The sequence below is a fragment of the Sus scrofa genome, chromosome 7 (assembly GCF_000003025.6).
Source record: "Sus scrofa isolate TJ Tabasco breed Duroc chromosome 7, Sscrofa11.1, whole genome shotgun sequence".
NCBI classification, from domain to species: domain Eukaryota; kingdom Metazoa; phylum Chordata; class Mammalia; order Artiodactyla; family Suidae; genus Sus; species Sus scrofa.
The window spans coordinates 19738732-19756495 of NC_010449.5; the positions used below are offsets into that span (position 1 = coordinate 19738732).

General features: G+C 41.5%; 1 protein-coding gene across 5 annotated transcripts in view; it reads right to left on the minus strand.

Moving 5' to 3' along the window:
- The window catches only part of RIPOR2 (RHO family interacting cell polarization regulator 2), a 232988-nt gene that overhangs the window by 129374 nt on the left and 85850 nt on the right, over nucleotides 1-17764 (minus strand). Inside the window, exon 1 of one of the 5 annotated variants that reach the window (XM_021098404.1) lies at nucleotides 3523-5596. The exons of the other annotated variants lie outside the window; for them this stretch is intronic. The gene's annotated coding sequence lies outside the window, so the exon portion shown is untranslated. Of the gene's footprint in view, nucleotides 1-3522; nucleotides 5597-17764 lie in introns of those variants that run through there. 5 annotated transcript variants of the gene reach the window in all.

Consider the following 17764-nt stretch of genomic DNA (forward strand, 5'->3'; position numbering starts at 1 on the left):
GCCAGCTTTCTGGGCGTTCCATCAGCAAAGAGGTAGCAAATTTGGGAAGTTGCCGTTGCGGTACTGAGCCTGACTAGTATCGCTTAGTGGATTAAGGATCTGGCATTGCTTGTGAGCTGTGGTGTAGGTCACAGACCTGGCTTGGATCTGGTGTTGCTGTGGCTGTGGTGTAGGCTGGCAGCTGTAGCTCCAATTCAACTCGGGAACTTACATATGCCTGGGAACTTACATATGCCTGGGAACTTACATATGCAGCGGATCTAGCCCTAAAAAAAAAAAAGAAGGAGCAAATTTGGAGAAAATAGGTCAGGGTTAAATGAAGCTGAGTGAGTGGGCTTCTCCCAGAGTGGATGTGGCAGAAACCAAAGGCAGTATAAACATCAACTTTCCATCTGCTAATACCATGGAAACCTGGGTAGTGATGGGGAAGGGCTTCCTTCTCTACCTACCTTGAGGGGGAAGAGAGGCTCCCAGCGGTCAGAAGTGGGTTAGCAAGACTCAGTACAGGTCTCCTTTGCCCTAGGGAAAGTCTCCCGGGGTGGTGGACACCAGCCCACCCCGCCCCGTGGAAGGGAGAGCCGCTGGGGAATTGTCAGAATGCTGGGGGAGATATTTTCTGATAAAATTTCATTCAAAGTTTTAATCAAGTACAAAGTACAAAAAAAAAAAAAAAAGAGGTGGGGTCAAGGAGTGGGTGTGGCAGGACGGTGGAGGGAGCAGGGAAGGGAAGGAGGGAGCCTTTCTACTCTCTTTACACACTTCTCCACCTAGATGTGACCTAGTGTCAAAACCGGCACATGTAACCAGCTGCCAGTTTCATCCACGTGGCTCGGTGGTTATTTATGGAATCATACATATGTCCCTGGTGGCAGGACAGGACAGGGTCCTGAGCAGAGCACCAGATGTTCCTGGAAGAGCTCTTTGTAGTGTTTCCTTCACTGGATGATCTCTAATAAAAGGTTTTTTTTTTGTTGTTGTTTTTTTTAAGGGCCGCAGGTGCTGTGTATGAAAGTGCCTGGGCTAGGGGTCGACTTGGAGCTGCAGCTGCCAGCCTACACCACAGCCACAGCAACGTGAGATCCAAGCTGCATCTGTGACCTACACCACAGCTCACCGCAACTGCCAGACCCTTAACCCACAGAGCGAGGCTAGGGATCGAACCTGCGTCCTCATGTATACTAATCGGGTTCGTTACCACTGAGCCACAGTGGGAACTCCCTCGAATAAAAGCTTTTTTGCAAAAGTTACAAACTATTATTGATTATAGATACTATCTGATTATAATAATTCTGTTCAGTTCCTGTTTGGACCAGATTACGCTGTGAGGGGGGAAACATAGCAATGTGCACCTTAAAAATGAAGATTCTTTATTTTTTCTTCCTCCCTCCTTTCTCTCCCACAATCCTTTCCTCACTCTCAGGAAAATTGGGGCCCTGCCTTAGCGTTTCACACGCCTCGGACCTCATGATCACCTTTATGATGATAATTTTAATACCAGTGAAGGCATATTTCTAAGAAATTTTGGAGTGTCTGCACTTGTTCCTCAGAGTTTCCTAACGAGGTAAGAAAGGGAGTTCAGTGTGACTGTCCTTAGTTTAGTGATGGAGAGAGTAAGGACAAAGAAACATAGGCAGCAGAGCACACGTAAGGCAGCAGAGTTGCTGGAGAGTGTTCAAACACTTTCAAAGAGAAGGTGAGTCAAGACTGTGGAAGCTGTATCTGCAATTTTTCAGGGATAGCTGAACTGCTCCACATACCCAAAAAGAAAATATATTCATTCAAAAGAGCCCTAAGGTGCAGAGAGCTAACAGGCTAAGGGGACAGGGTTGCAGGAGTAAGGTTTGCTGCACTGGGGCCAGTTTCTCCAGTCTCTCATTTTTTTTTTTTTTTTTTTTTTGGTCTTTTCTAGGATGCACCTGCGGCATATGGAGGTTCCCAGGCTAGGGGTCTAATCAGAGCTGTAGCTGCCAGCCTACACCACAGCCACAGCAACGCAGGATTTGGGCTGCGTCTGCAACCTACACCACAGCTCACGGCAACACTGGATCCGTAACCCACTGAGCAAGGCTAGGGATTGAACCTGCAACCTCTCGTTTCCTAGTCGGGTTCGTTAACCACTGAGCCATGACAGGAGCTCCCAGTCTCTCATTTTCTGTGCCGAATTCTGCCTTGTCAGAACACAGTGCAAATACACAACTGGAAGCTGTAGGATCTAGCTTATTTTTAACTTATTTTTAAGCCAGTCTGTCCTGAGAGACTTGGAGATCCACAGAAGGCAAAGGTTAAGCAAGACCTTCGTATCTTCATTTCAAGCCCGGTGGGAACCAGCATTCCACAGGCATTTTCTAAATGAATGAGTAACGGATTCCCTGAAGTTCCCCAATCTCACTGCAATCAGAGATCTCAGAAGGTTCCTATCAACATGGAAGTGTGGAATGATGCCTAGGCGAGCAGCAGGTGGTCACTGGATTCCGTGCTGTTAGGATGCTGGGAACACAGCTTTGCCCTCAGGTGAACTTTGTCCCACTTCCCACTCTGGGGTGGCAGCACAAACATCCCACAGGTCCTGATGCGGTTTTTATGTTTGGGAGGATTTGTGTCGTCTTCCAGGTACTGTGGACCCCATGCCCTCATGAGAGAGGGACCAATAGGTATTTTCTCATGTGAACTAATTAGCTAATCCATGAGTTTTGCAATTAGACTGAGGTCTTTACATAATGTTATCCCTCAATTACTGGAGGAGACATTTTCCAATTCTGTGGACAAAGATAAGCCTTCCATAAAAGGGTCCCTTCAGAAGTATTTAATAAGGAATTCCAAAGCAAGGTGTTTATGACTATAATAAATGTATCTTCATCCCTTTGCCCCAGGCTTCTGGCTCTACAGTTCTTTTGCCTGGTTCTCCTCCTCTTTTTTTTTTTTTTTGTCTTTTTGCCATTTCTTGGGCCGCTCCCGTGGCATATGGAGGTTCCCAGGCTAGGGGTGGAATCGGAGCTGTAGCCACCGGCCTACGCCAGAGCCACAGCAACGTGGGTTCTGAGCCGCGTCTGCCACCTACACCACAGCTCAACGCCGGATCGTTAACCCACTGAGCAAGGGCAGGGACCGAACCCGCAACCTCATGGTTCCTAGTCGGATTCGTTAACCCCTGCACCACGACGGGAACTCCTCCTCTTCTTTTTAACACACTAAAAGAAAACTATGCTCTACAGTTCTTTTGCCTGGTTCTCCTCCTCTTTTTAACACACTAAAAGAAAACTATGTAAAAGACTCAGTGGAAACATTGAAAACTGACATAAGGAACATTTCATGACAGGGAACGTTATGAAGGTTGGGTGAGAAAAAGTTCATACCTCCCTTCTTGCATTTTCTGGATAAGATTTTCACTGGTTCCTAACACACAGATTACTCAGTAGTAATATTTAGTTCCCTTTTCTTTGTACTCACTGGGATAGACGGCACATGTGAACGGAACTTGTGGTAAAAATAACCTTGCCACAAAAGGACTCCACCCCTGCTTACCTTCCGCTGGATCTAGTTGTCAATATGTGGGTGGTAAATGCGGAGTTTCCTGCATTCGGCAGTGTGCATTGCCACACCCCTATCTCCAGAAGAATGAGCTAGAATGCAAAATGGATGCCTCTTTTGAAATGTGATGAAGCAACACTGAATTCAGAAATAGGATGACCACATTTTCTGTACTATATTGCACTCTTTTGCACAATATATAAGAGCACAGCATGAGAAACCTACAAAAAAAGGAAATAGAACAATTGAGGTGGTTGGCTGGGCGGGCTGCAAGGAAAAGAGCAGAATATTAAATGCCCTACCCTGCCAACACCCCCTCGTGGCTGTTACTCCTGCTTTAGGTGCTCTCTCTCTCCCCTCATCCATCCATCCATTCATCCAAATTTATTGGGCACCCTGCCCTTGCAGCCACTGGGAATATCAGTGGGAATATCACTGGGAGTATCAGTGACACACTGGGAAAGGTTGAAGAACTAGTGCCAGGGTGGAGGAGCTGATTTGCAGTGTCTGCTGATTTTTATAGTGCAAATACTCCCTCTCTGGCTGATTTCAAGCTACCACCATGGGTGGCATCACTGAATGTAAAGTTGCAAAGAGATGCACAGTAGCCCACCTTTATCCAGTGTTTCCACCCCAGGTACAATAGATACCAAAACCTCATGTGTACAGATAAAAGTTACATGTGGTCACTAGGAAGTGATATGTTTTGAGTACTTAGTAATCTGTCAGTATAATTTATTCACTTGTACATTTATATAACTTAAATTTACATAATGGTGATTTTAACAACTGGCTCCCAGCTTTTCTGAAAATTTAAACAATGGGCCCTCGTGAGCAGGGACGAGTTGGCTCCAGCACAACATTGGACAGAGATAAATAATGTGGGCTGTCTGCTCTATGACAATTTTTTGGTCTAGAAAGGAGGAGGTATCTGTATGTAGAAAATTAGGAGTCCTACAGTTGACAGATAGTGCAGTAGGGGAAAGAGCTGAGTATAGAATCACTGGGGAAGTAAAGGAAGACCCCCCCCCCCGCTGCCCCCAGAACAAAATTACCTTGAGAGGGTGGTGATTTGGACTCAACACTAGCACCTAAGAATACACAGAGCGGGGCTGGTTTGAACTCAGCATGTGGCCCTTCCTTTTTCAATACTACTTTCTCTCTCAACACAGTGACTTCAGACCCAAACGCCCTGGCACAATTGCTATCCTTGGCAGCGTGTTGACTGGACAATAAAACTCTAATTTTGGAGTCTAAGCAGAGATACCCCAGCAGGGCAGGGTGGGTGACTACTGGGGTGAACAGGGACTGCTCAGTTCAACAAGAGGAGTCACACCTGTTGAACTGTGCAGCCCTTGTCTTCAACAGCGACATCTTATGGCAACAAAATGAACAGCCTAAAACGGATTGACATTTTCCAGTTCCCAAGATTTCTAGCAATGATCACAACATTTATGCCCTTTGGAAGGAGAAAGTCCCTGAAATTTTTAGACAGTTTGGTGGCTGGCCAGAACTTAAGGAGTTTCTTCCTAATATGGCATATTTAGCCTTGAGCAAATAATAAAAAAATTGAGTTGTGACCATTTATATTTTCATTTGCAGAGCAGGTCATAGGTGACATAATCTGCCACGCATGCATATATGTGTTTAGAGAAAAACATATTGGCCAAAATGCTATCAAGTGATTCCCTAGAGGTGACAAATTTTAGAGGGAGTATTTACATATTTTCTTGCATAGTTTAATAATTTCATCTTTTTGCAAAACAAACAAACAAACAAAAAAACCACCAGTAAATAATATCTGCCAGTTGTAAACAAAGACAAGGCTAAAAACTAAAAACAGAACCATAATCCCGATAGCTGGAAATAACCATGGTTAGTATTTTGGTGTATGACCTTCTAGACCTTCTGTGCACGATGTATTTCCCTTGTCCCCTCTCACCAGCCTTAGGTTAGTCTGTCTCCATTTCCTGACGTGTGCTTCTCAGCATTGGGGGGCAAGACAGCTAACACTAACCATTAGTTTGTTTTTTCTGTTTTTTTTTTTTTTTTGTCTTTTGTCCTTTTTAGGGCTGCACCACGGCATATGGAGGTTCCCAGGCTAGGGGTCCAATCGGAGCTGTAGCTGCCGGCCTGCGCCAGAGCCACAGCAACACCAGATCCGAGCCGTGTCTGCAACCTACTCCACAGCTCACAGCAATGCCAGATCCTTGACCCACTGATCGAGGCCAGGGATTGAACCCGTGACCTCATGGTTCCTAGTTGGATTTATTTCTGCTGTGCCAAGACAGGAACTCCAGTTTTTTGTTTGTTTGTTTGTTTGTTTTTTTTAAACACAGTAGGCCCTTCACCCAGCTCACACATTTTAAAAAGATTTATCTTTTTATTCCCCACAACTATTTCAAAGCTTAAACCATTCTCTGTAGCTTACTTCCTATTTCAGAGAAAATATGTATCATAACATGTGACTCTTCACTTCCTTCCCTTCTACCTTTAAATCTGTGTTCATTGGTTAACACACCCAACTAGTATCCATGAAGACGCAGGTCTGACCCCTGTCCTCTGATTGGACGCCTAGCCTGGGAACTTCCATATGCCATAGGTGTGGCCCTAAAAAGAAAAAAAAATCTGTGTTCATTCCTTCTCCCCTTTTGTGTCAGAGGAAAACTTTTTTCCCTGACCAAGGTTCATACTTTTTTTTTTTTTTTTTTTTTTTTTTGCACCCACAGCATATGGAGGGTCCCAGGCTAGGGATCCAGTCAGAGCTACACCTGCCGGTCAGAGCACAGCAACTAGGGATCTGAGACATGTCTGTGACCTACACCATGGCTCATGGCAAAGCCGGATCCTTAATCCTCTGAGCGAGGCCAGGGATCCAACCCGCAACCTCATTATTCCTAGTCGGATTTGTTTCTGCTGGGTCATGACAGGAACTCCTGTTTTTTGTTTTTTGTTTTAATCATATTTTCTTTCTGGCTTGACAAGTTATCATGACCACATAGAAATATAATAAAACACAAGGGGGTAAATAAAAATCATGTGTAACTCAAATATTAAGAGATAATCACGGGTAATATTGTAAATGTTTTGTTTTTTTTATGCATGACTGTATCTATACATTATATGTGTTTTTCATACAATGGAAATTATTCTGTATACACTCCTTTTCTCTTACAATAGATGATGCGTATTTTTTGCATGACTGCAAATATTCTACGAGATTTTTTAAAAAAAATTTAAATGTTAAAAGTATAACATTCTTCTTATTTTATTTTATTTCATTTTATTTTTGTCTTTTTGCCATTTCTAGGGCCGCTCCCGTGGCGTACGGAGGCTCCCAGGCTAGGGGTCGAATCGGAGCTGCAGCCACCGGCCTACGCCAGAGCCACAGCAACGCGGGATCCGAGCCACGTCTGCAACCTACACCACAGCTCATGGCAACGCCGGATTGTCAACCCACTGAGCAAGGCCAGGGATTGAACCCGCAACCTCCTGGTTCCTAGCCGGATTCGCCAACCACTGTGCCACGACAGGAACTCCACATTCTTCTTATTTTAAAAGCAGTGCATGCCCAACCAAAACTACAATAAGGTACCACCACACACTGGTCAGAATGGCCATCTAAATAAATTTTAAAATAATAAATGTTGGGGAGTGTGTGGAGAAAAGGGGACCCTCTTATATTGTTGGTGGAAATGTCAATTGGTGCAGCCACTATGGAAAACACTAAGGCAGTTCCTCAAAAAGCTAAAATAGAGTTGCCAATAATCCAGCAATCCCACTCCTGGGCATATACCCAGATAAAATTATAATTCAAAAAGATACATGCAACCCTATATTCATAGCTATTCATTTACAATAGCTAAGACATGGACCTAAATGCCCATCAACAGATGAATGGATAAGGAAGGTGTAGTATATGTGTGTGTGTGTGTATGTGTATGTATATGTGTGTATATATATATATATATATATATATAGGTGTAGTGTGTGTGTGTGTGTGTGTGTGTGTGTGTGTGTGTATGATGAAATATTACTCAACCATTAAAAAGAATGAAATGATGCCATTTGCACCAACACAGATGGACCTAGAGATTATCATACTAAGTGGAGTAAGTCATACAAAGAAAATACCATATGATATCACTTATATATGGATCTAAAATATGACACAAATCAACATATCTACAAACACAGACTCAGATATAGAGAACAGACTTCTCTATATAAGGGAGAGGGGGAGTAGGGGAGGGAAGGATTGGGAGTTTGGGATTAGCAGACTACTATATTAACTATTATATATATGATGGATAAACAACAAAGGTCCTACTGTATAGCACAGGGAACTATATTTTGTATCCTGGGATAAACCATAACAGAAAAGAATATGAAAAACTATATATGTGTATAAGTGAGTCACTTTCTGTATAGAAGAAATTAACACAACATTGTAAATCAACCATACTTCAATAAAATCTTTAAAAAAAAGAATGCAGAAGTCAGGCATGCTCATTGTATAACAATTAGAAAATATAGTTAGAAGGAAGAAAAACTAAATACCTATAATCCCACCTCTGAGATGTAACCAGCTGACATAATTTGATATAAATTATTTTATAAAATTAGGTTCATTCACTACAAGGATATATTATACAGCACAGGGAATATAGCCAATATTTTATAATAATTTTAAATGGAGTGTAATCTATAAAAGTATTGAATCACTATATTGTACACTTGAAACTAATATTGTAAATCAACTATACTTCAATTAAATATATATATATAAAACTACAAGAAAAAATTATGTTCCATCAGGCATCATTCTATATGATTTGTGATATATCTCTCTGAATATTATCTCTCTGAATTCTCATAACACATTGTGTATTTGCTATTATGATGATAATCTCCATTTCAAGACCCAGAGAAGCTACGTAACCAGTCCAAAGTTATATAACAGCAAGCAGTAGAACTGGGATTTGGACCGAGGGAGTCTGCCTCCAGAGACTGAATTCTTCACAACTTATCTATAGAGCTCTCAGCTGAAAGAAAACATCTTTCCATGTTAAATATTCCATGATAAATATTAATGCTCTGTGCCATGCTTATAGAAATCTACTGTACCCCAGGGTCAGACAAATATCGAATTTTGGTTTTGCATGGTTCTTTTAAAATTTTCTTTTTTCAACTCATAGTTGCATGTGGAATTACTTTTATGCTGTTGGTATTCTCACTTCAGCTTTTTCCAAATGGTTAACTAGCAATCCAATTTTGTTAACTGAGTAATATATCCCTTCTCCACTAATGTGAACTATCTTTGTTTTTGCTTCTATCTTCTCTTGCTTTCCTTGGAAACCTGTTTTTAGTTAGTTTCTATTATCTCTCCTGGATCTTGAAAATATGAGCTAGCTTTGGTTGGTTAATTGATTGACATACATGTTCTTTCAATGATATTTATAGGAAATGCAAGAATGAATTAAGATTTAAAACATTTCTTTTGAGGCTTGAAGTCTAGAGATGTATACAACACTTAAAAAACAAAACACTTAGGTTGTACTTATAATGTGCCAGGCATTGTTCTTAGTGATTCAGAAATATCTCATTGAATCCTCATAGTAAGGCAACAATGTAGGTACTCTTTTTATTTCCATTTTTCACTTGAAGAAATGAAATACGAAGGGGTTAAGTAACTTGCCTGAAGTGTTTTAGCTGGTAAGTAGGGAGTTGGGAGAAGTTAATAGGCAATTCTCATTTAATGCAATAGATGTTATTTATCATGGAGAAATACAGGGTTCTGTAAAAGTTCTTAGCAAGAACCATGAAGATCAGGGAGAACTTTTGGGAGGTGGGGGTCCAAATGAGACTTAAAGAATGAGAAGGAATAAGTTGGACATAGACCTGGAGAAGGGAACAGTGAGTGGGGAGTTGGCAGAGGAGGTAAAAATATTTAAGCCAGAGAAAACAGCAGTACAAAGTCCTAGAAAAAAGAGAATATTACGTGCTAGAAGCTGAAAGAAACGATGTATGGTTGGGACAGAGGGTGGGGTAGGATGTGTGGGAGGGAAAAAGTCCTTGAGTTGGAAGAGTCAACAGAAGTTCATCATGTTGTGAGTTCCTTTAAGGAATTTTAACTGTAGTCTAAATATCAGAGGAGACATAGAAGGGTTTTAAGCAGGAGAGAGGTTACTCGAGCTGCTGGGCGAGGGATGGAAGGCAAGAGTGTGGGCAGAGTAAACTGTTAGAGGGGCTCTTAGACCAATCCAGGAGGGGAATGATGTTGCCTGTAGAGCAGTAGAAACGGGATGGAAAGAAACCAACAGGCGGATTTAGATGCTCCTTTTGGAAGAGCTTGATTGGACAGGCAAGTGAAAAGAAGGGGAGTCAGTGATTATGACTTCACTTAATCTTAACTGGTAAGTCTCCCATATCACCATCCATGGCTTTGGTTAAAATGTAGATAATAAACTGACCAGGCTTAATAAGCAGAGAAGAAAAGACATCTTGCCTAGAGTCTAATATTCCCATGTGATCCTCCTTCCCTACTCACTTAGCCCTCATTGAGGGGGGTCTTCAAAGTCTATAAATATGGAAAATGTCAAATGCATTATCTCTAGTGGTAGAATTAGGCACAATTAAAAATTTTTTTCCACTTCATTGAGATATATTTCACATACCATAAAATGTACCCATTTAAAGTACTGAGTTCAGGAGTTCCCATTGTGGCTCAGAGGAAACAAATCTGACTAGTATCTATGAGGATGCAGGTTTGATACCTGGCCTCGCTCAGTGGGTTAGGGATCCAGTGTTGCCATGAGCTGTGGTGTAGGTAGCAGACACAGCTGGGATCTCTTGTTGCTGTGGCTATGGTGTAGGTTGGCAGCTAAAGCTCCAATTTGACCCCTAGCCTGGGAATCTCCATATGCCATGGGTGTGGCCCTAAAAAAACAAACAAACAAAAAAAATTGGTTCAGTATATTCAGAGTTGTGCAACTATTACCACAACCTAATTTTAGAACACATTCACTATCTCAAAAAGAACCCTTGTACCGGATATCGGTCACTCCCTATTCTGTTTTCCCATCTCACCCAGCCCCAGGCAACCTTTTATCTACTCTCTGTAGAACTGGTAGGATTTGTCTATTCCGGACATTTCACGTAAATAATGTCATTTAATATGCAGTCTTTTGTGGCTTCCTTCTTTCACTTAGCATGATGCCTTCAAAGTCCATCCTTGTTAAAACATGTAAGAGTATTTCGTTCCTTCTAAGACTGGAATAACGTTCCACTGTTTGAATATACCACATTGTCATTGGTTAACAGACACTTGAGTTTCTTCTACCTTTTGGCTATTAAGAAGAATGCTGCCATGAACACTGACGTATTTCTTTTGTGGACATGTGTTTTCCAAAGCTGCACTATTTCGTATTCCCAACAGCAGTGCGTGAGAGTTTCAATGTCTCCATAACTGAATACTTGCTATTGTCTCTCCTCACATCCTAGTGGGGGTGAAGCAGCATCTTGTAGTTTTGGTTTGTATTTCTCTAATGACGAACAATGTTGAGCAATGACTAACAATAAGCAATGGTGCTTATTGACCATTTGTAGATATTCTTTGGGTAAATGTCTATACAAATTCTTGGCCCATTTTTAAAATTGGGTTATTTATCTTTGTAAGAGTTCATGACATACTGTGGACCTAAGACCCTTGACAGATTTGCAAGTATTTCCTCCTGTTCTGTGGGTTATATTTTCTTGATGATGTCCTTTGATAGACAAAATTAGAATTTTGATGTAATTCAGTGTATTTATTTGTTACTTGTGCTTTATAAGAAACCATTACCTAACCTGAGTCATGATTTGTTCCCTTGCTTTCTGCTAGGAATTTTACAGTTTTAGCTCTTACATTTAGGCTAAGATCCATTTTGAGTTAGTTTTTTGCATATGGTGAACAGAAGACATCCGAATTCTTTTGCCTGTGGATATTTTGTTGTCCCAGTGCCATTTGTTAAAAAATTCCCCACTTGAGTTGTCTTGGCATGCATAATTTAAATTTTATTCTTTAAACTTTCCTTTCTTTCCCCAAATTACTGAAAGACAGAAAAAACATCAAATACATATTTTTTCTTTCTTTCTTCTCCTTCTTATTCTGTTTTTAATGGGAGAAGCAGTAGGTCATTAGAAACAGCATAGGCACCAAATGTGTCAGTTGAACTGGAATTAGCTGAGGATCGTTTCTAACACCAAATCAAACCATCTCTTTATATTTTGCTCAGTGGCAAAATAGCCACTGAGACTGGCTATTTTAAATAGCCTACTGTTTTAGAGTTTGTGACAGCAAAACTACTTCATGGATTTTAGCTGTACAAGTAAAGTGAAGCCCCTTCAAAATCACTGATCATTTCCTTAAGGACTTTATGTGTCAGAGACATAACTAGAAGTTCCTCTTTTGCTGGGGGAGGAAATAAACATAGTTTAGATGCAAGAGTTATTTAATTAAAAGGCCAATTAAAAATCTTTTCGAAGTTTATGGAAAAGTACATGATGTTTGGCCTTATACACTTGCCAGATGAAACTTTAAAATACTTCTTCTGAGAATACTGCTGGTAGTATTGTCAGCTCTATCAGTCTTTTGAGAGAGTTCCATGGCAACATGGAACATGCTGTGAATGGCTTCATCCAGTAATATCATTTGAAAAATAACCTAAGGAAATATTCTAGGAGTAGAAAAAATGCACACAAAGATGTTACTTATAATAGGCCAAAGTGGAAATATATCCTAATGCCCAAGAAGCAGAGGATGGATAAATAACTATGTTCTCCAGTGAAAAAAAACCCTCAATAATAACTATGGCTATTGTAGTGTGGTCAGGAAATATGCACCAATGCATATACTAAATAATGTTAAAGTGAACAAAACAGAATTTGCATATACACCTTAACTGAAAATGGCCTAAGGAAGGCCATAGGCTGACAAAGCTTAAAATTAATACGGCATAATATTAATATCTATTAGATCTTTTTGCACAGGGAAAAAAGGCTGCTTGAATGTAAAATGGAAGTTAAACTCTTTCTGAAAGCCAGAATAAACACTGTCATATTTCTTCAACACATTTTTTCTTAGTTATTTCCCAATTCATTGAATCCTTATTTTAATGTCTAGGGGAAAAAAAGAATAAAAACTTGGAAAGAAGAAAGTAAAGATTTCTCAGAATTTATCTACTGAGATGGTCATTCCTAAGAAGTAAAACCAATGCCTTAATGAAGCATTATTTCTTTGATGTTTGATGAGATACATTGAGAATGTGTCTGCATATAATTTGGGGTGAGAGAGTGAGATTTCAGTGTGGGGTACAGGGAGTTTGTATTAACATCCTGCGGGTGCCACAGCAAAGCACTACAGACTGGGTGGCTCAAAACAACAGGAATTGATTCCCAGTTCTAGAGGTGAGAAATCTGAAATCAAGGTGTCAGCAGGGTTGGTTCCTTCTGAGAATCTGTTTCATGCTTCTTTCCAGCTTCTGGTGACTTCTGTCAACCCTTGGCCTTTCCTGGCTTGTAGACACATCATTCCAGTATCTGCCTCTGTCTTCACATGGCCTTCTCTTACTGTCTTTGTGTCTTGTAAGGATATAAGTCATATCCAATTACATCCCCACCCTACTCCACTATAACCTCATTTTAATTTAACTAATCACATTTATGATAACCCTATTTCCAAACACTGTCACATCTGAATTACTATGTGTTAGTAATTACATATGTTTTTAGGGGACAAATTCGATTCCTAACAGGTGGACTTGGAGATAATTTAATTAATATACTGTTCTTATTCATTCCAGAATTTTCTCCAGGAGGACCTACTCAGGAAAAGTGGGTGATAGGGCGGGCATGGTCGTAGCAGAGTGGGATGGGTTGCTCTAATAGGCTGTTTGATGGCTTTTATCCCTGAGAGGGTGGCCTCACTTCTGGTTGACCATAGAAGTAATCATTAAGCCAGATGGGTGAAGACAGATGGAGGCTGTGGGGGAGCTTCTTGTCCCTTGATTTTGTTTATTTTTTATTTTTTTGCCTTTTTTTTTTTAGGGCCACACCCATGGCATATGGAAGTTTCTGGGCTAGTGATCAAGTCAGAGCTACAGCTGCTGGCCTACACCACAGCCACAGCAACTCTGTGACCTATACCACAGCTTTGACTGTGACCTATACCACAGCTCGTGGCAATGCTGGATCCTTAACCCACTGAGTTGGGTCAGGGATCAAACCCGCATCCTCTTGGATACTAGTTGGGTTTGTTACTGCTGAGCCACAATAAGAACTCCCTCATCCCTTGATTTTATATTTCCATATGGAGAAACACACGTTAGAGAATAGCCACTGGCCTCATTTCTCCTTTACTCAGCCTTCTCAGTGTTGGAAGAGTGACTTAGCTGATTGGTGGATTTGGAAGATGGCTCTGGACATGCTCCAACCATCCCCTTTCTTTCCTCTTTGGAGCCAGCTGCCTGCATGTTCTCTGTTCTTCCACACACAAAATTGTCCCAGGGTCACGCCCCATGGGGGAGGCCAGCAGTTGGCTAGTGCTGCTTATGACTTGGTGGGTAAGTCTACCTAATTCGGGGTGGCAGAGGGTGGGGGTGGGGTGGGGGGTGGACCAGGATTAGCCCATCATGTGGCCAAGAGATCTATCTAAGCCACACCTTCCAACTTTGCCTTTATCTACATTGAAAATGTGTCTCTATTGCTGGGAAACCTGGACAACTCCGTGCAAATCAATGAAACTAGAACACACCCTCACACATGCACAAAAATAAACTCAAAATGGCTTAAAGACTTAAATATAAGACAAGATCCCATCAAACTCCTGGAAGGGAACATAGGCAAAACACTCTCTGACATCAACCTTATAAATGTTTTCTCAGGTCAGTCTCTCAAAGCAGCAGAAGCAAAAGCAAAAATAAACCAATGGGACCTAATCAAACTGAAAAGCTTTTGCACAGCAAAGGAAACCAAAAAGAAACCAAAAAGACAACTTACAGAATGGGAGAAAATAGTGTCAAATGATGCAACTGACAAGGGCTTCATCTCTAAAATATACAAACAACTTATACAACTCAACAGCAAAAAAGCCAACAACCCAATGGAAAAATGGGCAAAAGACCTGAATAGACATTTCTCTAAGGAAGATATATAGATGGTCAGCAGGCACATGAAAAAATGCTCAATGTCACTGATTATTAGAGAAATGCAAATCAAAACTACTATGAGATACCACCTCACACCAGTCAGAATGGCCATCATTAATAAGTCCACAAATAACAAATGCTGGAGGGGGTGTAGAGAAAAGGGAACCCTCCTGCACTCTTGGTGGGAATGTAAGATGGTACAACCACCATGGAGATCAGTATGGAGATACCTTAGAAATCTATACATAGAACTTCCATATGACCCTGCAATCCCACTCTTGGGCATATATCTGGACAAAGGCTTCCTTGAAAAAGACACATGCACCGGCATGTTCACTGCAGCACTATTCACAATAGCCAAGACATGGAAACAACCCAAATGACCATCAACAGACGATTGGATAGGAAGAAGTGGTATATATACACAATGGAATACTACTCAGCCATAAAAAAGAACAAAATAATGCCATTTGTAGCAACATGGATGGAACTAGAGACTCTCATACTGAGTGAAGTAAGTCAGAAAGAGAAAGACAAATACCATATGATATCATATATCTGGAATCCAATAGAAGGCACAAATGAACATCTCCTCAGAAAAGAAAATCATGGACTTGGAGAATGGACTTGTGGTTGCCAAGGGGGAGGGGGAGGGAGTGGGATGGTTGGAGAGCTTGGGGTTAATAGATGCAAACTATTGCCTTTGGAATGGATTAGCAGTAAGATCCTGCTGTGTAGCACTGGGAACTAGGTCTAGTCACTTATGATGGAGCATGATAATGTGCTAAAATAGAATGTGTACATGCATGTGCAACTGGGTCACCATGCTGTACAGTACAAAAAAATGTATTGGGGAAATAACTATTAAAAAATAAATAAAGGAATAAATAAAAGAAAATGTGTCTCTATTTCCTGTTATACAGGTGTTACTTTGATTTTTCTTCTGCCTATTTCCTGTATCTAAAATGGTTCTGAATTCAGGAAAAAAAAAAAAAAGATGCCTCTCTGGGTTTCCTTGCACCTCTAGAAAAGGAAGAAGTTAACTCATTTTCAGATACTCCCTCTACACTGAGTACCAGATGTGGCAGACACAAGGAAAGACATGAAGGACACCTGTCATTAACCTCCATCACCCAAGCCCCTCCTCTTTTCACAGTCATGATCGAGGGGCAGGATGTGCTGTAGCAGAAGAGGCCATGGTAAGAGGAGGATGCTTTGTCCATTTCTAGCTGCTAGTGCACCCCTGTTATCAATCAGCCAGAGTTTAAGGAGAGTCTGCTCCAGGCAAGGCGCCATCCTAGTCCCGGCCGGGAACATAAAGAACCATAAGGCAAACGAAGTGCATCCTCAGTGGATTTACAGTCTTGTTGGAGAAACAAGACACATAAAAAAAGATGAGTTACAAAACAAGACGGGATATGGTCAGTGCCAGTGAGTGTTACTATTAAAGAGCAATGAAAATTCAGAGGAGAAGAACACTGCGGAACACGTGGAAGTGATAAGAAATGGCGGGGATACCTGTAGAAAAGGAGAGTATTCCAGGCCAGGGGGAGTTGGTGTGAAGAGTGAGAAGGTTCAAGACATTTCCATAAGCAATTTGAGCAACATTTAAGGAGCCCCTGCCGTGTGAAAACCAGAGGATACAGTATAATGGGGTAGTCAAGAGGGCGGGTTCTGAACCCAAACTTGTAGACTGGAATCCCAGCTTGGACTGGTATCGGCAGGGTCCTCAGAGGCAGGTCATTCAACTCCACAAGCCTCAGTTTCCCCATGTCTGTGCTGGGTGCTGTCATAGGCGCTGAGGATACAGCTGTGAGTGACAAAAGTCACATTCTTAGGATGGATCCCATGCCACACGCTAAACACAAGGTTTATTATTATTTGTGCTTACTGTATGGCACAGGATCCAGCCTCAGAACTTTCTAAATGTAACTTATTGAGTCCACAGAGTAACTCAGGCAGGTGGGGACTTTCATGAGCCTCATTTTACAAATGAAGAAAGTGTGGCCCAGGGACGCTCATCGCCTCGCTCCAGGTCTCACAGTTCACCAGGACCAGAGGCAGGATGCCCACCGAGCGCTCTGGTGCCAGAACCCAGGCTCTTAATCCATTGTGGGAACTGGCCTTTGAGGGGGAAGGTTCACGAAGGGTGTGGCAGTGGGATATGGGATTGCATGGTATGGTAATCACCTTGAGCACTGGAGTAAGGAAAATAAGATTATCTTGCAACTGAAATCCTCTTCCCTTTACTGTCTTGCTGCTTGAACAAGTCCTTTTGGACTTAACAATTACAGGTTCCATGTGGCCATTCAAAGCCTTGCAGGAGAGATAAGGAAAAAACTACTTTAAGATGGTTCTTCCTGTGATGTAAATTACGGTGTGGCGAAGGAGAGAGTGTGGAGGTAGTGGGCACGAGTTAGAAGGGATGCTAAGGCCTGGATCCAGGGCAGGGGCAGCCGGAATGAAAAATAAGGCGCAGATGTGAAAGATACTAAAAGGAAGAATAACAGCTCCATTTAACAACCCTTAATATACTGGTCTATCACAGTATTTAATGCCACTGGATACACAGAGCTGTGGTTTTTAAAGGACCCGGAAATCACTAAAGACTAATGAATCCATTTCATGTGCTGTGAGGAGCAGTTAATGTGAGAAGGAGGCACTGATCTCAAGGATGCATGCCTTCCTGTCGTAGTCCATCTTTTTCTCTGGTTTTCGTGGTATTATTTATTGCTGGGAGAGTTGGGACAAACGAGACCAGACCGTTGTTTGCTGTGGTAGCTTTTCAGGCAGCTTAAAGAATAGCATTTGGGAAAAAAAAAAAAGGTAACTTAGAGCTAAAACAGGAGATTGCGGATGGGTGTATATAAAAAGGTGATAGAAATCTTCCGGCCACCTAAGTCCTATGAAAACCTCGCAATTTAGAGAATGAAGGGCATCCACTAATCTCTAAGAGCGAGATTGGAAAGTCAACAGCTGCATTGGCTTGAGGTCTTACTTAGGATCCAGCTGTCTGGAAATGGATGACCAAGACACCTTTGTTCTGGCTG